This window comes from Crinia signifera, unplaced genomic scaffold (genome assembly GCF_055691185.1).
Source record: "Crinia signifera unplaced genomic scaffold, ASM5569118v1 HAP2_SCAFFOLD_499, whole genome shotgun sequence".
Taxonomy (NCBI): domain Eukaryota; kingdom Metazoa; phylum Chordata; class Amphibia; order Anura; family Myobatrachidae; genus Crinia; species Crinia signifera.
In genome coordinates, this window is record NW_028142392.1 from 47,669 (window position 1) to 72,933 (window position 25,265).

The 25,265-nt window shown below is 50.7% G+C and overlaps 1 long non-coding RNA gene across 1 annotated transcript; it reads left to right on the forward strand.

Annotated features, from left to right (window-relative positions):
* Positions 1-933: 933 nt before the first annotated feature.
* On the forward strand, positions 934-7,644 carry LOC146055581 (uncharacterized). The gene is made up of 3 exons (XR_014468772.1): positions 934-1,105; positions 6,063-6,263; positions 6,478-7,644. It is a non-coding gene; the product is annotated as an uncharacterized LOC146055581 (long non-coding RNA).
* The last annotated feature ends 17,621 nt before the right edge of the window (positions 7,645-25,265 follow it).

Genomic DNA, 25,265 nt, shown 5'->3' on the forward strand with positions numbered 1-25,265 from the left:
ACCCAGCCCCGTCTCTCCTTGCTGCACCTATCCAGCAATCACCGGCTGCCCCACAAAGCAGAGCAGCCATGATCACCTCCCCTCAAGGGACATCAGGGCAGGCTCCAAATAGCGGGACCGTACCACTGTAATCAGGACAGTTGGGAGGAATGCTATTCGTTTTCGGGACTTGTCTCCTGTCCTACATAACAGTTTATAGATGCTGTGACCAGGGGTGAGGGTCATTAAGTCGACAGTAATTAGATCTATTGGTCTGCAGTGAAAAGGTCTACATATGAAAAAGATCGACCTGGTTTAAATTGACGCTGAAAATGGTCGACACAATCCAAAAGGCTGCATGAAAAAGGTCAACACAGGAATAGGTCGACATGAGTTATTAAAGAAAATTGTGTATGTGGAAATCTGCTGACACGGGCACTGTATAAGTGTACAGCGACACGGACACACAGCTCCAATTTCTATTCACTTTTTCTTAATGCACTTTTTTAATTTTAACCTATTTTGCTGTTTTGTGCCAATGAATAAACTGTATATTCTACGCAGGGGCAGAGCGTCCATGGCGTCCCAGTCAGTGACTGCCTCCATCAGAGCAGCCGTAATGGTAATTGGTCTGTACACAGTCTCCGTCCTGCCCCCACTTAAAGTTATTCCTCCTGGTTATATATGGTGGCTAATTATTAATATTATGTAGTTTGAGCAGAAAATATTGTGGTATCAGTGGATGAGTCAAAAACTCAGGCTGCTCCCGGATCCGAAGGCGCTACACCCCACGCCCCTGAAACAGCAGACACTGGAGGAGGATTCGAACCCGTGGTGGCTCAGCCTGAGTGGCTGTCCCAAACGCTGAACTAACGGTACACGCCACTGTACCAGCCACTCATACACGGACTGTCCGTGTATCTTGTAGCTACAATGCAGTGACGTCATTCACGCTGTGCCGCACCATCGCCACCTATTGGCAGCTGCTGGAACTACACCTGGCACATATTGCATCGTCATCACTGCTGCTCCCCCTACATGAGCACTCTGCCCCGGCTGCTCTGATGGAGGCAGTCACTGACTGGGACGCCATGGACGCTCTGCCCCTGCGTAGAAGAAGCGGCTGGTAAGTGCACATGTGCAGAACACCCCCTGAGCATTGAGCAACCTGTGGGTGAGGACTGGAGCTCAGTCTGTATGTTGGTCATGTATGTGACTCCCACAGGGCTGCTGTATGGTGCTACTGGGGATATCTATGTGTATGGGCATACCAGTGTATCCTCAGCAGCGCTACTCTATGGCTCAGGTTGTAATATCTCAGCCCCAGTGCTGTCTGCATTATTATACACTGTATATTATCTATCTGCTTTCCCAAAGTGTGACACAGGTGTATATAGACCAGATTATAATCTATGGAAAGCCTCTGTGTGTATACCATATGTTCTCTCTCTCTGCTGCAGTAGATATGCGCGCTTTGCTATGTTCTATGATAATAAACACATGTGAGTGTAATGGTAAATATGTGCCCGGCATGCCAATGTGGTGAGATACAGGTGCGCCAAACCGTACAGGCTAGCAAACTGCACGTAGCCATTAGTGCAGATGTAGGAAAACTGGGCATACTGTATATAGGCTGGGATCACTGCTGCGTTCAGGTGACACCAAGTACATGTACGGGATTGCTTGCTGGATGGTTATACCATACCTCCCAACTGTCACGATTACAGCGGGACAGTCCCGATTTTCGGGTCCTGTCCCGCTGTCCCACCCACGGCAGGCATTGTCCCGCTGCGGGGGGTGGCAGTTGGGAGACCCCCAATCTAGTAGAATAGATGCTGTGCGCATGCGCACAGCGTCTATGGTACTTGTGTAGTTTCACGGCGCCGGAAGTGCAGAGGCTCGCGTGCCGCTCTAGCTATGAAACTTGGCAGCCTGCCAGAGGCTCTGATTAACCGTGCGCGTGCCCCTCTAGCTCTGTCTGACTGAGCTTGTGCCGCACTAGCTGTATGTAAACAGCGTAGCTGCCGGCCAGCAGCAGCAGCAGCGCTGACAGGTCAATGTCACTGTGGCACTTGTAGTTCCACAGTGAAATAGGCAGCGCCTGGGCACCGCTGACAACGGGGGTATGTTAAAGTGCACACCCCGGCACAGCGATGCCGGCGCTTCTAAACTGTACTCGAGATTCAGACGCAACTGCGTTTGAATCTCGAGTCACATAGATAGCCGCTAAGAAGCCGGAAAGCCTGGATTCAGACGCTAAAGCGTTAGAATACAGGCGCCTTGCAAGCCGCAAAGGTGTTGGGGCTTGTAAACCCAGACGCAAATGCGTCTGGATTTACTTAGGTGAAGGGGTACATCTAAATTTAGACGCAAAAGCATTTAAATTTAGGTGGCCCTAGGGGAACACTATTGAAACCCACCCTCAGTGCCACTAGTGGACGCCACAGCTGTGGACCGTGTAAATCCCACTATCCACGGCCACCCGAAGCGTGGCGGTACGCGTCCTACGACCTTTTCATACCCCCACTATCCACGTCAGCATGGAGTTGAGAATAGAATAGTGTGGCGAGCGCAGCGAGCCCGAAGCGTGGCGAGCGCACGCTGATACCTTCACAGCTATCCGCGTCCCCTCGCGGGCTTCACAGGTGTCAGCGTGAGCCCGAAGCGTGGCGAGCGGACGCTGACACCTGTGAAGCCCGCGAGGGGACGCAGATAGCTGTGAAGGTATGCCTGTCCCCTCGCGTGGCTCACTGCGCTCGCCACGCTTCGGGCTCTGTGGCTCGCTGCGCTCGCCACACTATTCTATTCTCAACTCCATGCCGAAGTGGATAGTGGGGGTATGAAAAGGTCGTAGGACGCGTACCGCCGCCCCTCGCGGGGCTCTCCACGCTTCGGGTGAGCGTGGATAGTGAGGCTGATTCAGGAACACATTCACCTCAGTGTCTCATACAGGGCTACTGCTGACTGACTACGCAAACTGCGTAGCTCCCTGACTGACTACGTAACGCTGTCCGCGCACGTCTAAGCCGAAGTGCCGGGAGTGTGAATTGAGACGCTAAATAAGTTAGCGTCTACATTGGGAACACCAGCGGTGTGCCGGGGTGTGCGATTTATAAGCCCCGTTTGTTTGTTTTTAAGCCCCGTTTGTCTGTTTTTTACACGATACACTTCATTACATTTGGCACGCGCAGCGCTACGCTACCTGGCAGGCTGCCAAGTTTCATAGCTAGAGCGGCATGCGAGCCTCTGCAATTCCGGGGCCGTGAAACTACACAAGTACCGCGTCTATTCTCGTATGAAAATGAGGTCGCGGCTAATTAGCATAAGCTGTGCCCTCATTTGCATACGCCCCACCCCCTATTTCCCCAACACAGAAGTTGGGAGGTATGTTATACAGGGATTATTGTCACATTAGTTATACTGTAGTCTAAAGTGTATACTGTATTATCTACTATCCTAATGGGGCATACACACAGGGGGCGGGATGTACTAAAGGGAAAATGTGGTAAAACGGGGGTTTTACCGCATTTCCCTATGTACCATTACCCGTCCGCCCCGTCTCCGCCTGGCAGGGTATCGCCACCTCTGGGTGGCGATACCCTATAGATGCCTATGGGCTTCTATCGCCGCCCACCGTCCTTGCGACCTCCCCCCCCCTCCCGTCCTCCATCGATCTCCTCCTCCCCCAGCAGGTGTCACAGCCGGGAGGACATCCGGCTGTAGGGAGGAGGAGGAGAGGCAGGGGGACACTGACAGCCGCCAGGATGTGACAGAGACCCCCGCACACCACATTACAGGTATCGCGGGGGTCTCCGTCACCGCAACCCGATGCTAGCCGCATATGTTAGTACATATGTGGTAGCATCGCGGCGGCTGGCAGACGAGGGGCAGTGATGTACATTAATACATCCCGCCCAGGGGGATATGAGGCTTATTTCTAAGTGAGAAAGTAGGGGAGAGGAGGAGAGCACACTGAGTGTCTAGGTCCACTCAGTGTGCTCTCCTCCTCTCCCCTATCCCTATTACATGTATTTTGATCTGTATTAGCTTAAAATCGTTTAGTCGGAGCGGTATGCCAGTTCTCACTGGACCGCTCAGTCAGAGGCGCTACTTGCGTGACGTCCGCAGCGCTCAGATCTGACTCCTAACAGACGGAGATCTCCGGCGCTGACTCTAAAACGCCGGAGCTCCTCTGCAGGGTACACGTCCTCATTGACGCGGCTCTCCCTCTCATTTGCGGCGCGCAGTGCTGGTGCAGAGGTGGCAGATCTCACCAGACACGCACCGCTTGAGGGGTGACCCGCGGGGCACCATATTGCCTACCCTATTTGTGATGTGAAGTAATCTGATCAGTAACATCACAGGGGAACATAAACCCAGATAATTTTGTTACCAGCAGATCAGTAATAGGCGACTTAAACGCACAAAATTCCACTGTGGAAAACTGTACAATAAACCATTATTACTAATACATAGAATCTAACCAACATCTAGGAGGATATTGAGTTGGATCACACTGAGTAAGGATTTCTATCCTTTTTAAACCTACACTGTGTGTGTCTTTATGTGTCACTGTCTGTCTATATTTCGCTACATTCTTTTAAACATATCCAAATAAAAGTTAAATTTTACTTTCTTAATAACCTGTGCACCACACAGAGACATACTTTCTCTTCTTTCCAAAAATTGTCAAACCTGTGTCCAGTGGTAGCACACCCTCCCTACTCACGGTTAACCAACCGATGTACAAATACACTGAGGGTAAATGAGAACAATACTGCTTTGATAAAACCTGTGCGACTGATTGCCCCACGTTCCCCTTTCCCCAAAACTCATTTATTTCTAAGTGATCTGACTAGATCGCTTAGAAATGAAAAAAGGATCACTCCACGTGTATACCCTCTGGTGATGACGATTGCGCGGTCCCGCGCGTCGCTGTTGCCTGACTAGATTTACACTGCATCCAGTTATAAATCTAGTCATCGCCAGTGTTCTCACACCAGAGAACACTGGCCGTGACAGATTGTTCAGCACACAATGCTGAGCCATCTGTGCTTAACTGCAAACTTAGCGCAGAGGCTCACTTGCACTGTGTGTGCACAGCTTTAGGGATGGACGTCTTTGCAATTGATGACAATAGTGCAACTGCCCATTGATTGTGGCATACTATGCAATGGATGACCATCAATGTTTTTACCTATTGATGGTGATCCATTTTCTTTGACTGATTGGATTGTGGGCCAATCAAAACATGTAGGCGGTGCTTCATGAGTGTTGGGGCAGAGCTATGCTGGTGGTAAGGGTTGCTGGTCTTACTGTACTGCATATTAAAATAATAATAATAAAAAATATATATATAATTTATGTAAGGTGCTAAACAACATATAATGGTGATTCAATTGTTTTGTGCACCCGTAGCTCTTGCCTAATGTAGTGGGAGCTAATGAATTGTTCGCAGCACTTGCCCTGGTCTTGTCGGCTGCATTTTTGCGCCCTAAATAAACTAGATGCAGCTTATTGCCCTACTGTGCGTGAAGGGTGCGAGGAGAAATCCAGGTGAGGTGCAGCCTGGGAGTCGGGTCACCAAACAATTGACTTTGATTTTAAAGCTTGTTTGTCACTGAGCGTATGTTCCAGGCATGTCCAAAATGTGGCCCTTCAGCTGTTTTGAAACTACACATCCCAGCATGCCTTGACATAGTTTTAGTATTCCCTAATAGCAAAACTGTGGCAAGGCATGATGGGACTTGCAGTTTCACAAAAGCTGGCGGGCCATAGTTTGGACATGATTGGTGTATTGGGTTCATTAGCTGTTCACTAGCATTTTGCACAAACCACTTTGGCACATATGGAGATGTAATCTCTTTATTAGTGTTTTTATTAGTCTTGCACTCTACTATTACATATAATGCATGCCTTGACACCGTTTCACCGTTCGTGACACCCAAAATGTCGTTAAAATATTTGTTCCAACCAGATTGTTGCTCGGAAAATGTCCAAACTTTTTTTATTTCTTTACATTTTGGAAATACACAAAATGTTAAAATTGGATGTGAATTTCTACTTCATTTCCTTACATACAGGGAGCAACTTCTATCAGTCACCCCACCTTGACAAAGTGCCCAGCGAGGCATGAAACAGGTTGGAGACTTTGCTGCTGCCCGAAGTACCGACACGCCAGTCGCTGACGTCAGCAAGCCGCGCCCCGGGACCAAAGCCGCAACAGAAGATTCCACCCAGAAGCGGACAGCAACTGAGCTGAGGAATACCGCTGCCTCTGTAAGGTTAGGGTTAGTAGGGACATTACGACAATCTCCCTCTCTCACCTCACATCCTCCAAAAGGAGTGTAAACATTATTTTACTAATACATTTTTACTTTACAGGTGTCACTCGTATAAACTTATCCCATCGCTCTTTTTTACCCCTCAGAACCTTTGCATTTATGAGAGCTGCTATACCATCAGTGCAGTTGATTTAACATTTTTCTCCTCACTTAGGATTATGTGCCACCGAAGAAGGACGGTGAATGTGAGACACCCAGCAGCAGCCGTCCCTATGTGTTCAGAAGAGGGATCAGGACCCAGGATTCCAAGACTGTGCCTTAACCTCACTCATTGATAAATGAGAGAGACAATGACCATAAGATCCTGAAACTCACCAACAAAATCATCCAGCTGCTGACCGGAGAGGTGACTGCTGGGAATAGGTCATTATACAGTAACACCGGGGGAGGTGACTGCTGGGAATGGGACATTATACAGTAACATCGGGGGTTGTGACCAGAGAGATGACTGCTGGGAATGGAACATTATACAGTAACACCGGGGGATGTGACCGGAGAGGTGACTGCTGGGAATGGGGCATTATACAGTAACAATAGGGGATGTGACCGGAGAGGTGACTGCTGGGAATGGGTCATTATACAGTAACACCAGAGGATGAGACCGGAGAGGTGACTGCTGGGAATGGGACATTATACATTAGCACCGAGGGATGTGACCAGAGAGGTGACTGCTGGAATGGGGAATTATACAGTAACACCGGAGAGGTGCCCGCTGGGAATGAGGCATTATACAGTAACATCGGGGGATGTGACCAGAGATGTGACTGCTGGGAATGTGGAATTATACAGTAACACCGGGGGAGGTGACTGCTGTAAATGGGACATGATACAGTAACATCGGGGGATGTGACCTGAGAGGATACAGCTGGGAATGGGACATTATACAGTAACACCTGGGGATGTGACCGGAGAGAAGACTGCTGGGATTGGGACATTATACAGTAACACGGGGGGATGGAAATGGGACATTATACAGTAACACCGGGGGATGTGACCGGAGAGGTGACTGCTGGGTATGGGACAGTATACAGTAACATCAGAAGAATGTAACCAGAGAGGTGTCTGCTGGGAATTAGACATTATACAGTATCACCAGAGGATGAGACCGGAGAGGTGACTGCTGGGATTGGGGCATTATACAGCAACACAGGGGGATGTGACCAGAGAGGTGACTGCTGGGAATGGGAGAGAGAGGGTGGAGAGAGAGAGGGTAGAGAGAGAGAGAGGGTGGAGAGAGGGTGAGGCGAGAGAGAGAGGGTGGAGAGAGGGTGAGGCGAGAGAGGGTGAGGCGAGAGAGAGAGAGAGAGTGAGGGTGAGAGAGAGTGAGGGTGAGGCGAGAGAGAGGGTGAGGCGAGAGAGAGAGAGAGGGTGAGGAGAGAGAGAGGGTGAGGAGAGAGAGAGGGTGAGGCGAGAGATAGGGTGAGGCGAGAGAGAGAGAGGGTGAGGCGAGAGGGTGAGGCGAGAGAGAGGGTGAGGCGAGAGGGAGAGAGGCGAGAGAGAGAGGGTGAGGCGAGAGAGAGAGAGGGTGAGGTGAGAGAGAGAGAGGGTGAAGTGAGATAGGGTGGAGAGAGAGAGGGTGGAGAGAGAGAGGGTGGATAGAGAGAGAGAGGGTGGAGAGAGAGAGGGTGGAGAGAGAGAGAGGGTGGAGAGAGAGAGGGAGAGAGAGAGGGTGGAGAGAGAGAGAGAGGGTGAGGCGAGAGAGAGAGAGGGTGAGGCGAGAGAGGGTGAGGCGAGAGAGAGAGAGAGAGAGGGTGAGGCGAGAGAGGGTGGAGAGAGAGAGAGGGTGGAGAGAGAGAGAGTGGGTGGAGAGAGGGTGAGGCGAGAGAGAGAGGGTGAGGCGAGAGAGAGGGTGAGGCGAGAGAGAGAGGGTGAGGCGAGAGAGAGAGAGAGGGTGAGGCGAGAGAGAGAGAGTGAGGCGAGAGAGAGAGAGTGAGGCGAGAGAGAGAGGGTGAGGCGAGAGAGAGAGAGGGTGAAGCGAGAGAGAGAGGGTGAGGCGAGAGAGAGAGGGTGAGGCGAGAGAGAGAGAGAGGGGGGGTGAGGCGAGAGAGAGAGGGTGAGGCGAGAGAGAGAGAGAGAGGGTGAGGCGAGAGAGAGAGAGTGGAGAGAGAGAGAGAGGGTGGAAAGAGAGAGAGAGGGTGGAGAGAGAGAGGGAGAGAGAGAGAGGGTGGAGGGTGGAGAGAGAGAGAGGGTGGAGAGAGAGAGAGAGAGGGTGGAGAGAGAGAGAGAGGGTGGAGAGAGAGAGAGAGGGTGGAGAGAGAGAGAGAAAAGGAGAGGGGGTGTGGAGGAGGGGAAGTGAAGGAGAGGAGGGGGGAGTGGAGGAGCAGAGAAGGGGAGGGGGTGCGGAGTATAGGAGGTGAGCAGGAGGGAAGCGAGAGGAGGAGGGGAAGCAGAAGAGGAAGGGGAGCTGAGGAGTGAGAGGAAAGAAGAAAGGAAAGTAGGGGAGGGGGTGAGGAGTATTGGAAGCAAAAGAAAGGAGGGGGAAACAGGAAAGGAGGAGGGGGAGCGGAGGAGGTGGTTGGGGAGCTGAGGAGGAGGGGAGAACAGAGAGCAGGAGCAGATAAGAAGAGGGGGAGAGGAGGAGGAGAGGAGGCATGGAGGAGGTGCAGAGAAGGGAGCGCAGTGCAAGCTGGTGCTGGGTACCTCCTGTGACAATCAGCAGCGATGGTAGCGATGATTTTGCTGCCCCTGCTCCTGGGCAGACTGGGTCTGCTGCACTTTCTCTTCTTCTGTGCTAGTCATCTCTTCCTGCTCCATCTCCCCGGCGCTGGGTCTTCTCTTCCTGTACCCCAGCACAGGTTCACTGGCAGTCAGAGAGAGAAAAGTGTAGGGAAATTGGTGAGGAGAGCAAAAGAGGGCAAAGGGAGAGCTGGGGAGAGGAGAAGGGGAAGGAGGAGAGGGATCAGAGAAGAAGGAGCAAAGGAGTGGAGGAGGGGGATCAGAGAAGGAGCAAAGGAGTGGAGGAGGAGAGAAGCGGACATGTAGAGAAGTAGCACAGAAGGCACTGTGTACCTCTTGTCATTGGTGCTGCATGGTACATGATCAGCAGCGATTGAAATGCTCCTCCTCCTCCGACGAAAAGTGGTGGGGAGGAGAGAGAGAAGGGGAGCAGAGAAGAGGAGGAGTAAGAGGAGGGAGAGTAGAGGAGGAGAGGAGAAGGGAGAGCAGGAGAAGAGGAGAGGGGTGAGGAGGAGGGGAAGTGCAGGAGAAGAGGGGAGGGGGAGAGGAAGAGAGGGGAAGCGGAGAAGTGAGAGAAGGGGAGGGGGTGCGGAGGAGATGAGGTGAGCAGGAGGGAAGCAAAGGAGAGGAGGAGGAGGGGTAGTGGAGGAGGGAAAGAGATGTGGTAGCTGAGGAGAAGAGGAGCGGAGACAAGGAGAAGGGAAAGCAGGGGAGGGGTGAAGAGGATTGGAAGCAGAAGAAAGGAGGGGAAGCAGAGGAAAGGAGGAGCAGAGGAGAGGAGGAGCGGAGGAAGGGAAGCTGAAGAGAGGTTGTGGGGGAGGAGAGGGGGGGAGGAGAGGAGAGGAGGAGGGAGCGGAGGATGGAGAGTAGATGAGGAGGAGGTGGGGGAGCTAAGGGAAGGAGTAGGAGGAGTTATGAGGCTGCTGATCCCTGTGTGTGGTTATATATCTCTTATATATTTGGCTACATCTGTCACTCAAAGTGTGTCTGGAGCTATAACGCTGGGTGGAGCCTCTGACTCACTTGATTGACTCACATGACAGAGAACCAGCCCAGTGAGCCCACAGACAGTGCCAGACACCCTCTGCCTCTCCATGTTACACAGCAAAGACACAACTACTCACCAGACACACCAGGTGAGCGCCCCACACCTCTATACCTCCCAACATGACCCTCTCCAGGAGGGACAGAATGCTCTGTTTGTGGACTTCCATCTTAATTTATGATTGTCATCACCTGTCATTTTAAACAGGGTACTTGACAAGAAAGGTGTTTAAGCACAGGTGATGGTAATCCATAAATTAAGAAGAAAGTCCAGAAACAGAGCAATGTGTCCCTCCTGGAGAGGGTCATGTTGGGTATGCACCTCCCCCCCCCCCCCCCCCCCCATTCACGGCATCCCCACGATTAAATGGCACATGCAAAACACTGACATGGCTATGGTCGACAATGAAAAAGGTTGACAAGATTTATTTTTCACTTTTTCAATGTTTTCATATTCATTCTCATGTGTCGACATGGACACCAATGAAGTGCCACACTTATGTCAACATTTACATGTGTTGACCTTTCTGTGCTGATTTTTTCTAGTGGCGATTCGCAGCACACCCGGTGACTCCCACGATCCCCCCTCCCACGATTCGCGACAACCCCCCGGGCCCCCCCTCCCACGGTTCATGGTGCCACGATTCGCGGCACCCACACCCCCCCCCCCCCGCGTCCCCCCCTCCCGCAATTCTCGGCATCCACCCACGACCCCTCCTCCCGTGATTCGCGGACACCCCTCACCTCCTCCCTCCCCCCCCACCCCCGCGCGCGATTCACGGCAACCCCAGGATTAAATGGCACATGCAAAACACTGGCACGGCTATGGTCGACAATGAAAAAGGTTGACATGAGTTTTTGAAGATTTATTTTTCTTTTTTTTGAATGTTTTCATATTCATTCTCATGTGTCGACATGGACACCGATGAAGTGCCACATGTGTTGAACTTTCTGTGTTGATTTTTTCTTGTAGCAATTTTTTTCCAGTGACAACTATGAACTATGTGCACGTCCACCTACACATCATCAACCAATTCTTTGTATAATATATAACACCTGTTCTGTTTCACTGTAGGTGTTTTAAGTCAGACCTTTACCTGCTACTATTACTGTTTATGTAAATGCATTCTGAATGACAGCAACATCCTACCATCCTTCTACACGAATATATAACCAACTAGGTGAATTATCGCGCCCCGTGCCCCCCCCCCCTCCCGCAATTCACGGACCCCCCGATCACTACCCAGCCTCCTGTTTTCCTGTGTCGTGACCTCCGCCAGTGGGGAGCCGCTGACTCAGAAACACCCTACTATACTATTGAACACACACACCTAAACAACATGCACACACAGCCCCCCCCCCCCCACACACACACACCCACAAATGTCACTGTACCATCCACACTATCAATGTACATCTTACTCTGTAACCGCTTTTTAATTAAACAAAACAAGACACACCCCCTTCCACATCATATGCTCTCTATTTAACACATTTCACCTATAACTCAAGTTGCAATGCAGGCCATCTTTCATACAATTCTAACCATCTTTCTCATATACAAATGTTCACAAATTAAGGGGGCGCAGCCCCTTACGACGATGTGATGAGCGCCCGTAGGGCGCGATGAATCACCTAGTATATATATAATCCTTGTCTATATGACAAATGGATGGCCACCCACGGGGGTAATTATCAATGGTGTGATCAGTGAAAAACCTTGATGGTATGGAATTATAAACAGTGAGCCATCGATGGTTTGCACCAATTGATGGTTGTCCCTTCTGTAGGGAAGAACACCTACTTCCCCCACCATTTTTGACTAACTAGTGTCTTCCCCTTGTTTCTCCTTCCATTCCTCTAATCGTAAAAAGTAATATGTATTTGGTTGTTAACCATCGATGGCTGATGGTTCTCTGCCATCTTTTGCAGAGTCCTTAGCTTAGCACTGCCCCCAATGGGCCGCATCTACCAACAGCAGCTCTCTAGCATCACAAACCATCGATGTTTTGCCTATTTGTAATGTACTTTGTATTGGTAGCTTTGGATCCCTTGGTGCAGCATATAAATAAAGGATGATAATAATAATGCAGCCCATCGATCGCCAACCTTAGCAACGTATGTTTGCGCACGTGTGTGTGGGAATACATACTACAATCTCTACCCCAACTACACGATTAGAATCAGCCTCCTGACATCGCTTACCTGCCCGATGCATCTGGAAGCTTAGTGGATTAACTAGCGCACCTTACTAAGCGCACACAGGTATAGTTCATTACCTGCGTTACAATTGCTGGGGTCTTTATATTATTTATTGACTACTAATTATCTAGCACAATTCTATAGTTATTCTCTAAAGCTGGGTACACAACGCAACAATCCTTATAAAGCGATGGGCCGCTCCGATGTATCACACCTGCGTGCACACTGAACGTCACGGTGTTGTGCCATATAATGTAACATATGTATAATTCAGCTGCACAGTATGAATAAGGGTCCCTAGAGGATGAGGTGGGTCCACTGCGGGGTTCCCTCTGTACCCCTAGAGGCCAGTGCAACCCTAGTCCCTTCTAAGGTGCAGCATCCCAAATGGGACAATGCGACCACGCGGCTTATCAAACTATGATTTGGGAACAGTGTATGACAAATTGAGTAGTGCGTGCACTAGGTTAGTACAATGGGTTACCTTGGTGAGTGATTTAGGAATACATTCTGTTTCTAGGGCTGGGCTGCCTGCTAGATAGGCTGTATGCCCGCCCTTGTCTGTGAGGATTGGACACATGTACACATGACCTGTGATTGACAGAGGAGCCAATCCGCGTGTGCCGCCTCCCAGCTGCCCCGTCTTCCAGATCACAGGACAGTGGACGCGTACTTCCGGGAGCTGCGCCGCCTGGACCACAGGAGGAGACTGGTCAGCCCTGCAGCGCTGCCCTGGTGTGGACCGTCTGGTGGTGAGTACAGTCAGACTGCTGCATGATGTCGCCGGCTACCCCCGCTGCCACCATGTCCTGACTGCCTCTCCTTCCTCCACCCTCCCACGCTGCTGCCTCGGCCTCCCGTTTACTGCTGCACCAGCCGCCCTCCTCCATTTCTACATACAGTATAAGGGTGACATTTTGATGGCTTACAATTTAAGGGGCTGTTGTGATGAAAGACAGTGTGGGGCTGGTGCGATGGTGACAGTGTGGGGCTGTTGCAATGGGGAGACTACAGTGCGGGCTGGAGCAATGGGGAGACTACAGTGTGGAGCAGGTGCAATGGGGAGACTACAGTGTGGGGCTGGTGTGATGGGGACAGTGTGGGGCTGGTGTGATGGGAGACTACAGTGTGGGGCTGGTGCGATGGGGACAGTGTGGGGCTGCTGCGATGGGGGACAGTGTGGGGTAGGTGCAATGGGGTTAGGGTTTTTTTCCTTGAAATGCCGCCTGCCACCGCTGGGAATAAAGAATAATCCGCGTGGCATTATGTGAATTTTGGCTCAATCCGCGTGGCATTATGTGAATTTTGGCTCAATACGTTTGGCATAATGTGTAAGGGGCAAGTATAATGGGGTCTATTATTTTGTTGCAGAATGTGTAGAAGTGGTATATGGTGTGGAACACTACACAAGGCCAATTTTGAGTGTCCACACCCTCTTTTCCTGAGCGCTCGCGCACAAATGTGTTGACACTATTGACACCAAGGTGGGCCTGTGTACTTTAAATGCCAGGACCTATTTTTAATCCCCTTCCCGCCCTTTATCTGCTCTCTGAGCGTGCACACTGGCACCATCTCTTTGCAAGTTTTTGAACAGGATTCTCCTAAACTCACTATGCCGCTATTTTTACATACTGTTGTAGACCAGCATTTTTTTTTTTTAAATATGGATGTTTTCCTCCTCTTCCCTCCCCTTCAGGATGCTACTAAAACCTTGCTGCCAGGCGTGGCCTGACTGAGCTAGCGGGTGGACGTGGGGAAGCCGAGCTCCGTAAAAATCCTGTTTCTATATCCTATCTGCGGAGATTTGGGCTTGCCTACCCTGCCTGCTTCGACCTCTGGTGCCCTCCTGATACCCCTGGACCCAGCTGGCCGGCTTGATTTGGCGGCGCGAGGACTCCTGGCCTATTTCCTCCTGTCACTGGAGAGACTGAGACCCGGCGCCATTTTAGCCACTCTGCTCGGCGGCTTGAGACTCCTGTGGGTTGCATCCGTCTACTCCCCGGGTGCTGCGGAGGCCGGTGGCTACTCCCTGTACAGGTGAGCGGTGTATGCGGGAAGCGTTCCCGTCAGGGACACGCTGCCGCTGTCCGCGCAGGGGGTGCCAGCCTTGTCCTGCCCGCATACTCCCTGGGCTGTGGCCGCCTCTGTACATCCTCCTGGCCCCGTCATCTTGGATCTCCAGCAGATCATTTGATTCTTTGATTCGACTACCCTATCTCCTCAGCGCTAAGTACAATTGGACACTGTCTCCATAATACTGGTTGCTTCTTTGCTAACCTCAAGATGGAAGCATTACTGAACTGTGCCCTGCAGGCTATTGCATCTTCTGCTGATAGGCTTATAGCCAGACTGTCTGTTATACAGTGGGACACTGTTCCCAGCCCCTACATTGAAGATGCATTGGACGACAAGTCTGAAGACACCCTGAATATATGCTGTGACACTGAAAGTCTCATGTCTCCTGCTTCTCTACTTATCTGCTCCTCGGCGGACAGACATATGAATAACGGAGTGCCTGCATAGGCATGTAGAGGGTTAAACATCCCTCAGCTGCGTGTCAGAGAGCAGGTGACTCGGGGACCCTATGGGAAAGGGAGGTTTGGTCAGAGGAAGAAGGATCATAGGGGCAGGAAGGGGAGGAGGCTTCCTCTTCTTCCTGCAGAATTTCTAGGGATAGGTCGTGGGTCCCTGAGCTCCCAGCGTGTCAGGTCTAGCGAGTCAGGTACCTTATTTCTAAACGCTGGCATGGCTTCCGCCGCAGCTGCGAGGCCCCGGCGCTCTGCCCGCCGCCCTGCTCGTTTCTCAGGGGATGATGGCGGCGAGGCTGGTGATGCTGCCCCCCTCTCCCCGCAGCCTCCGGCGCCGCCCGCTGCTCGTCGCGGGGAGTGACGCGCACCGGTAGAGGCATTGCGCCTGATCCGGGTGCGCGGGCTTCGCCGCGGCCTGCTGGGGGGCGGGCTGGCCGGGCGCAGCGTGGGGGGACCGCGTCATCGCGACGCGCCGGCCGGGGCTCCAGGTCCGGCGCGTCACGCGGGGCACAGAGGCATGGTGGCGCGGCCGGAACCGGCGAGGGTGCGGTGCGGACAGCATCGCTGTCCCCAGCGCCGAGCAGGGCTTCCGACGCCCGCACACACCGCGGCAGGCCGCAGTGGGGGGGGAGGCATGCTCCGTCAGAAAGGTCTGACGATAGGGACTCAAACGGGAGTCACGCTGCTGCCAGCCAGAGGCGGCAAAGTGTCAGGCAGCGTGGCTCATCCAGTCACGCTGGGCGGCTGCAGGATGAGGCTGAGGAAGGCAGTGGGATGCTGCGGGGTGGCCGGGCTGGGATGAGCAGGAGAGAGCTAGAGGATGACGGGGGGGGGTCGCGGCATGGTGGCGGGGGGATGCAGGCCGTGCCGGTCGCTCGGGCTCTGCAGAGGGCCCAGGTAGGGGCCACACACGGGCAACCCCGGCCGCTGCCTTTGATCCAGCCATGTTGTCCTCTGCCCTCACCTCCATGGCCAGCGCCCTGGGTCCCCTGGCCGATAGCCTCGCCTCCGGGAATAGGGAGCCCAGGGTTAGGAGGGGTAGGGGAGCAAGGCCACGGGCAGAGCCCTTACCAGGCTGCTCCCAGTTTATGCAGGCCGTCAGGGAAGTGGGGTCGGCAGTAGCGGCCATAGAAGGCCGGCCCTCTACATCTAGCCAGGCGCAACGGGCCGCGGGGCGCAGGAGGTCTGGTAGGCCAAGGCATAGGTCCCCTGAACCCTACCTCGACGACTTACCTTTGGAAGAAGAGGCTGACGCCGGCAACACCAGTGATGATGCGGATGACGCTGATACGTGGGCTGCACAGCCGGACTCCTCAGGTGAGGCCTCGTTTGAGGATGACGTAGGGTCTGCGCAGGGCACTTCCTCTAGCGGGTCTGGGAGCAACCATTCTTCCTCCTCCTCCTCAGCGGGTGGGTCTGATGTGGGGAGCTCAGCTAGGGCGCGCAAGCGTGCAGCTAGATACGCCAAGAAGGAGGCAGGGAAGAGGGCGCAGCAGTCTAAGCGCAGGAAGTTATCCGCCATATCCCGTAGAGAGAGGAAGAGAAGGAACTTGCCAGCGGTGGTGCACTGCGATTATAAGGCAGTGTGCAGAGGTTTGCGCGAGAGTTGCAGGAAGAAGATAGAGAGGGGTGATTACGTTGACGTGTTCAGTCTGACTGAGGACTCTAAGAAAGCGTTCAAAGCAGCCAAAGACAAGGGCGGCATTGGGTCCGAGGCCTATAGGTCTTATGACAACTGGCTGGCGGGGTTTTGTGTGTTCGCGGCCTGTTACTTGGAGGATCGGCCGGACGAACACATGAACGTGATTAGGTATATACATATGGTACACGAAATGCAGCGTACGTACGGGGGCATGGCCTGGCGAACGTATGATGAGCAGTTCCGGCGCAAGCAGGACTGCCTATTCATACTTGACCTAGGGTGCAAGGACGTAGAAATATGGATGGGGCTCACGCGCATGGGGTCGGGGGCGGTGGAGGCTGCCTCCGCCACCCCGGCTCCCGCCGCGGCCTCACTAGCCTCGCAGCGACCGATGCAGGAGACCCTTCCGGCGCGCCGCTTTGTCGCAACGAATAGGCCCGTAGCGGTAGGCACATCAAAAGGGAAATGCTTTGCATTTAATAACTCCTCCTGTCAGATGGGCCAACGCTGTCGTTTTCGACACATATGCATTAATTGTTCGGGAAACCACCCAGCCTCCAACTGCTTTCGGGGCCCCCGCCCCAATAAAGGGGCGGCGGCCGCTACACCCAGAGCAGCAGCAGGCGGGAATCCTAGGTAAGGCGCGTTCGCCTGTGAACGTGGATGCCATGGCCGATTGGTTACAGCGCTACCCGGATAGGGAAGCTGCCTTGTTTCTGTTTGAACGTTTTAAAGCAGGTTTTGTTTTGCCAGTTAAAAAGGAAGTTAAGGGCGGGTCATATCGTAACCTCCAATCCGCTCGTTCACTCCCAGAAGTTTTGAGGGAAAAAGTGGATAAGGAGATTCAGTTAGGACGCATGGTAGGCCCTTTTTCTCACCCCCCTTTAGATAACTTGGTTATTTCCCCAGTTGGCGTGGTCCCTAAGAAGGCCCCGGGGAAGTATCGCCTTATACAGCATCTGTCTTACCCAGCGGGTTTTTCTGTCAACGACGCCATCCCAGAGGAATATTGTTCGGTGACTTACCAGTCATTTGACGATGCCCTGGCAATGGTGCGGTCGTTTGGACAGGGGGCACTCATGGCTAAGATAGATGTTGAGTCGGCTTTTAGGCTTCTTCCCCTGCACCCCAGTTCATTTAGGTACATGGGCTTCCGCATAGGAGAGGAGTATTTCATCGACAGATGCTTGCCGATGGGGTGCTCTGTTTCTTGTGCATTTTTTGAGAAGTTCAGTACCTTTCTGCACTGGTGTGTTGAGAGTTCATCCGAGGGGGGGCGGCCTCGCCCATTACTTGGATGACTTTCTGTGCATCGGGCCGGCTGGCTCCGATCACTGCGCCCGCACTCTGGCTAGGATTCAAACGATTTTCGGGCATTTCGGGGTCCCCATCGCAGAGGACAAGACCGAGGGCCCCTGTACTTGTCTGTCATTTCTTGGTATCTTGATAGATACTGAAAAGGGATGCTGTAGCCTGCCGGCCGACAAGGTAGCCAGGCTCAGCGAGGCCATTTTGCAATGCGGGAGTAGGTCTAAGATCCCTCTGAGGCAGGCGCAGTCAGTTTTGGGACAGCTCAACTTCGCTTGCAAGGTCATCCCCATGGGCAGGCTTTTTTGCAGGAAGCTCGAGAGGGCCACGGCCGGGGTGAGCAAACCGCACCATCTAGTCCGCCTGTCTGCCGAAATTCGGCGGGACTTGAGGGTATGGGCCTCGTTCTTAGAAGATTTCAACGGGGTGCGGATTTGGCTGGCCCCGACCGTGGTAAACTCAGAGCTTCAGTTGTACACAGATGCAGCCGGAGCGGATGGCTTTGGCTGTTTCTTAGATGGGCATTGGTGCGCGGAGATTTGGCCTCGGGGGTGGGCCCGCGAGGGCCTCACCCGGGACCTATTGCTGCTAGAACTTTTTCCCATAATGGTTGCCATAGAGATCTGGGGACCGCGCCTGGCGAACAGGAGCCTGCTCTTCTGGTGCGACAATTTCAGCGCTGTTCACGCCATTAATCATCAGAAGGCCAAATCCCTGTTAGTGTTAAGAATCCTGGCGCAGCTTTCCCTCCAATGCCTGCGTCACAACATAATGTTTAGAGCCCAGCATGTTCCCGGCGTTGATAACGAGATAGCTGACGCGCTTTCGCGTTTTCAATGGCAGCGTTTCCGCGATCTTGCTCCTAACGCTGATTTGTTGGGCACACCCTGCCCCTCTTACGTTTGGCAGGTGATCGAGCCCGACTGGAGGGGCTAGCGGAGTCCTCATTGGCACCCAGTACTCTGCGAAGCTATCGGCAGGCATGGGCAGAATGGGAATCGTTTTCAGGAGGGGGCGCGCAGCCAGGTAGGCGGGGTCAGCAGCGATTGCTGTTTTTCGTTTGGTTTTTATATAGCTCAGGAAAATCTAGGGCGGTGGCGGCTCGGTACTTGGCGGGCATATCTTTCTTTGCTAGGGTCAAAGGGCGGCCGGATTTTACTAAGGGTTTTCTAGTCACTAAGGCCATGAAGGGCTGGGCACGGAAGGTGCCAGCCCCTCCAGACTGTCGCCGACCAATTAATGCCCCTCTTCTTCGTGATCTGCTAGAAAAGGTGGGGCATTGCGCTAGCTCTGCGTTCGAGGCGCTCCTGTTTAGGCTAGCTTTTTCTATGGCTTACCACGGCGCTTTTAGGGTATCCGAGCTGGTTTCCCCCTCGAAGACTAGGGACGCGACCCTCCTTCTGTCCGACATACGCTTAGAGCGAGGGGCATTATGGTTTAGGATTAGAAGGTCCAAGACCGATCAGTCGGCTAGAGGTAGGTGGTCCTCCATGGGCCCTGTTGTCCCTGAGTCAGTGTGCCCTGTGTCATTGGGCACATTGTATATGCTGGTGAGACCTTCCTCAGGGCGATCCTGGCTCCTGCACTATGATGGTTCGCCTCTGACGTTGTACCAGTTCCGATGGATGCTGGGGCGTTGCCTGTCTCGATTGGGCCTGTCACCGCGAGATTTCGGGACGCATTCCTTTAGAATAGGTGCCGCTACTGCGGCAGCTGAAGCCGGCTGGTCGGTTGAGGACATAAAATCCCTAGGGAGATGGCGCTCAGCGAGCTACAAGAAGTATATCAGGCCACATCTGCTATCATAAGTCTTTCTGAGTTGTCTGTTTGTGACTGTCGTGTTGATGGATGGTCATTTGTTTACCCTTCCCTATGTCCTCCCTACTCGGGGCTTAACTACGCTCTGCTATTGGGCCAGCGTCCGGAGTTTTCCCGCTTTTTGCCTGATCTGACGGACTGAATTTGGTGCTTATTAATTTGGCTATAGTCTAATTAAAAGTCCCTCAGCAGGTCTAGTCGTTTTTTCTCCGGCCGAGTACACCTTTCATCCCTTTCCTTTCCAAGACCCGGCCCTTCCCCCTGTTTGTCTCTTTCCTTTTGTGTCCTGGTATGGCTCCAATCGTGATTGGAGCATGTCTTAGGCACTGTTTGAAAGTGCCTCGAATAGTCATACCAAATTTGTTTTTTCTTTTTGGCAGATCCTCATAAATATGTAAAGGGGCTCCCAATTTAACAGTCCATTCTAACCCCCATTTCATTTCTCTTGCATCTCTTCCCTTAGGTCTGGGAATGGATAGACTCCAGGTGTGGGTAGTCGGTCACTCATAGTTACATAGTTACATAGTAGGTAAGGCTGAAAAAAGACTTGCGTCCATCTAGTTCAACCTGGTATAGATATCCATTGCTGATTTGGTAGGTTCTGGTATTTTACAGACGAATTATATTTCTTATTTGTACCCATGGATGTTTTTCTCCAGTAAATGTTTGTCCAACTTTGCCTTGAACGCATTTAATGAGCCAGCCATTACCACCTCTCTGGGAAGAGAGTTCCAGAGTTTGACTGTTCTGACCGTAAAGAAATTCTTTCTACTAGCTGAATGAAATCTTTTTTCTTCTAATCTATACTCATGCCCTCGCGTCCTAGATTCCTTTCTAGTAGAAAATAGGGTTTGTGACAGTTCCTTATATTGGCCCTTGATATACTTGTACATGTTGAGCATGTCCCCCCTTAAATGTCTCTTTTCTAATGTAAATAGTCCCAAATTGCTTAATCTCTCCCCGTAGCTTAAATTCTCCATTCCCCTAATAAGCTTTGTTGCTCGCCTTTGGACTTTTTCTAATTCTATGATGTCCTTTTTATAGTGTGGGGCCCAGAACTGTACTCCATACTCTAGGTGAGGTCTCACCAATGCTTTATATAGTGGCATAATTACCCTTGAGTCCCTAGTTTCCATTCCCCTCTTAATACATGCCAGAATTTTGTTGGCCTTTTTTGTAGCTACATTACAATGGGCACTACATCCTAGATTGCTGTCTATTTGGACTCCTAGATCCTTTTCAAGTATGGAATTACCCAGTTCCTCTCCGCTAAGGTTGTAACTTGCACACTGGTTGTGTCTCCCAAGGTGCATAACCTTACATTTATCTACATTGAACCTCATCTTCCATTTTTTAGCCCACTCATCTAGAATTGCAAGATCATTTTGAAGCATGGTGACATCTTCTGGTGATTTGATGACTTTGCTAAGTTTTGTATCGTCCGCAAAGATGGATACATTGCTGAGTAACCCTATCCCAATATCGTTAATAAAAATGTTAAACAAAATGGGCCCCAAAACCGAGCCCTGGGGCACTCCACTTAGTACCGGTATCATATCTGATACGGCACCATTCACAACCACTCTTTGTTCTCTATTACATAGCCAATTCCCTACCCATCTGCAGATATTTTCACCCAATCCTAGGTTCTCCATTTTATTAATCAATCTCTTGTGTGGGACAGTATCAAATGCTTTAGCGAAATCTAGGAAAATCACATCTACAGCATTTCCATTATCGAGGTTTTTGCTAACCTCTTCATAGAACCCTAGTAGATTAGTTTGGCATGAACGATTTTTCACGAACCCATGTTGGTTAGTACTGAGTAGACGGTGATGATCTAAATATTCCTGGATACCATCCCTTAAAAATCCTTCAAATAGTTTACCCACAATTGATGTTAAACTAACGGGTCTGTAATTAGCGGGATCTTCCTTTTTTCCTTTTTTGAATATTGGCACTACCTCTGCTATTCTCCAATCTTTTGGTACTATACCTGACGATAGTGACTTGCTAAAGATATAATGTAGGGGGGTAGCTAGTTTATCCCTTAATTCCATTAATACCCTCGGATGAATCCCATCTGGCCCTGGTGACTTATTTGTTTTGAGTTTGCTTAGCCTCAGTATTATTTCCTTCGGCGTGAAATCCACAATGAGATCTGGCTTATTTGTCCCGTTTGTGGTAAATGTTCGTTCCACAGTCTGCTCTCCCTTAGTAAATACTGATGAGAAGAACTCATTTAACAGTTTTGCTTTTCCCTTGTCCTCAGTAACACTTTTTCCACTCATTCGTCTACTGGGCTGTTAGGCTAGCTAGCACAGGTAAGGGTCCCCCCTCTGCCGCCATCGGATTAATTAGGTGGTTAGGGGTACGGGGTATGTCCTGGAGGGCCCTTAGGAATTCACTGTGGCATTACGCACGCAAGTACGGTTTACCATCAGTACTAGTGCTTCACTTGGGAGGCAATGATCTAGGGAAAATACCTCAGTTAGAGCTGCGCAACTGGATTTTAGAGGATCTGGCGGCCATTAGATCGGCCTGGCCCACATGCACCATCGTGTGGTCATTTATCGTTCCCCGGCAATGTTGGAGGGGGGTTAATAATCCTAAGGCAATTGATGAATCCAGGAAGAAGCTTAATGCGGCAATAGCTAGATGGGTGTTAGCTTCCGGAGGGGCAGTGGTTGCTCATGATAGGATCAGGTTTGGACATAAACACCTTTTCCGGCCTGATGGGGTTCATCTGGTTGATGAGGGACTCTTTATGTTCTTGGAGGATCTGTTGATAGGTATTGAGTCAATAGTCTAGATGGTGGCGGTGCGGGGTTCCTTTGGTACCCCGCTCTGGCGGGAAAGAACGGCAGTTTTTCATAAATTAGTTAGATATCAGTTATTGAGTTTACGTACTCGGCTTGTTTTCGGTGCACTCACCTCTCATTCATTTAGGCATGTTGCTGTAACACCCGTGTCGGGTTCAGCAACCTCACCCGGAGGGGTGGGTAGTAAAGGGGGCGAGGTTGAGTTGGATACCGCTTGTTATGAGTTAGGCCTGTTACGTGGGTAGTTGGGTGGAGTTTAGTTAGTAGCCGTTCTTTCTTGGCCACCATTAATTAATAAATTAATAAAATAATAAAAAATAAATAATCAAAAATTCTACAAAAATAAATCAGTTAACAAGTTCTGCCAAACCTAAGTCTCCGAGTCATTATTTCAGGTATTATATTAAGGAAATGTTTATATGTTTAAGTGACACACGCTGGAGAAGGACATGTAAGGTGATGGGATGTTTAGAATAACGGAGTGCCTGCATAGGCATGTAGAGGGTTAAACATCCCTCAGCTGCGTGTCAGAGAGCAGGTGACTCGGGGACCCTATGGGAAAGGGAGGTTTGGTCAGAGGAAGAAGGATCATAGGGGCAGGAAGGGGAGGAGGCTTCCTCTTCTTCCTGCAGAATTTCCCGCCCGCCCTCCCCTTTTTTGGGTTTGGGTGGGGGATAGTGGTTGTTTAAGCGCGTTAGCTGATAGGCGGGAAAGAACGACAGTTTTTCAATAAATTAGTTAGATATCAGTTATTGAGTTTACGTACATGGCTTGTTTTCGGTGCACTCACCTCTCATTCATTTAGGCATGTTGCTGTAACACCCGTGTCGGGGTCAGCAACCTCACCCGGAGGGGTGGGTAGTAAAGGGGGCGAGGTTGAGTTGGATACCGCTTGTTATGAGTTAGGCCTGTTACGTGGGTAGTTGGGTGGAGTTTAGTTAGTAGCCGTTCTTTCTTGGCCACCATTAATTAATAAATTAATAAAATAATAAAAATAAATAATCAAAAATTCTACAAAAATAAATCAGTTAACAAGTTCTGCCAAACCTAAGTCTCCGAGTCATTATTTCAGGTATTATATTAAGGAAATGTTTATATGTTTAAGTGACACACGCTGGAGAAGGACATGTAAGGTGATGGGATGTTTAATCTAATCCATCTGATACACAGTGTGTTTATTATGTCCGACTCCTCTACGAAGGCTGCCCGTACTGATGTGCCTGCGGCCGCTATACATGCATCCTGTGACGCTGAAAACCCTATGGCTCATGTTTCTTTATTTGTCCGGGACTTGTACACACAGGACTCTACTCTAGCTAATGGTAGCTCCTTTAAAACCATGTCCTGCTATTTCCTGTTTGCTGATCTTTGCTCGGGACTGCCACACATTAAGGATAGTGACCCTGGATGTTATATGCTTTCCTTGCGAGATGCTGAAAACGAGTTTCTTATCACCTTTTTAGTTTATTATGGCTCCGTGGACTGGCCAGACTAAGCTCTCGTACAACATCAGTACACACGCGGTCTTCCCATACTTTGCTGATATTTTGTTGATCTCCTATGTGAACTACAATTCAATGTTGTACCTTTATCCTGCTAATATTGAAAATTTTACTGCTGTGATTCTGTATACCACATATAGTATTGACAATCCTTATGTTTTCTCAGAGCGTGATTGGTATTACATTGTTTGGGTACAGTACACAACTTTTCATTTGTAGCACTACTTCTTATGGCATCAAATGTTCTTCATGCTAAATGCAATATATTGATGCACTCAGGGGAATGGCTAGTCTATTAAGGCTGGGTTTGGGGCACTAAATATATGCATAGCCCTCAGCAGATCCTGTTATTCATATCCTGATATTATTTGGGGGGGGGTGCTAATTACCAATGGGTGGGCATAGGTAAGGGGTCGGGAATAGATAGTTAGTATAAGGTGGGTAGTTAGTAGTTGGGGGGGAACAGTTTAGGGATCCAGGTACACCTCAGTTGGGGCTAGGTAGTACAGGGTGGGGGGTTTCATGGGAGGTTTGATTTGGTCATTTGAAGGGGGGAGGTTTATTTTGACTTGTTAGAATAATACTAGACAGTAATATTTAGCTATTGAAGTTGCTACTGGCATTAATTTGACTGTAAATCATATTAGTACATGGTGATTTTGCTCCTTTCATGTCAATGTTTAAATGTGAACATTTCTTTGCTTGCTCCGCTATGTTCTTACAAACGGTACCCGAGTAGGCGCCCTCGGGTATCTACATATCCTGTATTACTCCAAAGAAATGTGTTTGAATAAGACATCCTGTTTCTAATATCCTCTTATAATTGCCACCAAGATGTTTATGCCTAACTACGTGTTTTTACTTGTTATAAGCAACAGCTATGTAATACTTGGAGGGGTGTGTTTAATGTTTTTTTTTGGTACTCAAAAACTCAATAAAAAACTACTGAATTTAAAAAAAAAAAAAACCTTGCTGCCACTGAGGACCCCCAGGACGTTGCTCAGGACACCGCCCAACATAGACGGGAAGGATACAGGCGGGGAGACAGCTGCCCCAACTCCGCCCCCAGGGCGCTGCGGCAGAGAACACAGCCCAACGCTGCTAGGAACGACGCTGAGGAGGAGAGAGGTGCCCTATCCGACAGATGCTGCAGTACCCCCACCTGCGACCGATTCTATGTGAGTGCACTCTTCGGTCACGACTGGCGAAGAGTATGTCTTGGGGGGGAGCGAGGGAGGGGAGAGGAGGTGCAAGATTAATCTGCTTTGGGCTAAGGGAAGAGGTGTGGCATGATGCTAGGTGGTGGGTTGTGATTACATGTAATGGGCATTAAGGGGTTTAGCAGTGGTGTCAAACTCATGGCCCTCCAGCTGTTGTGGAACTACACTTCCCAGCATGCC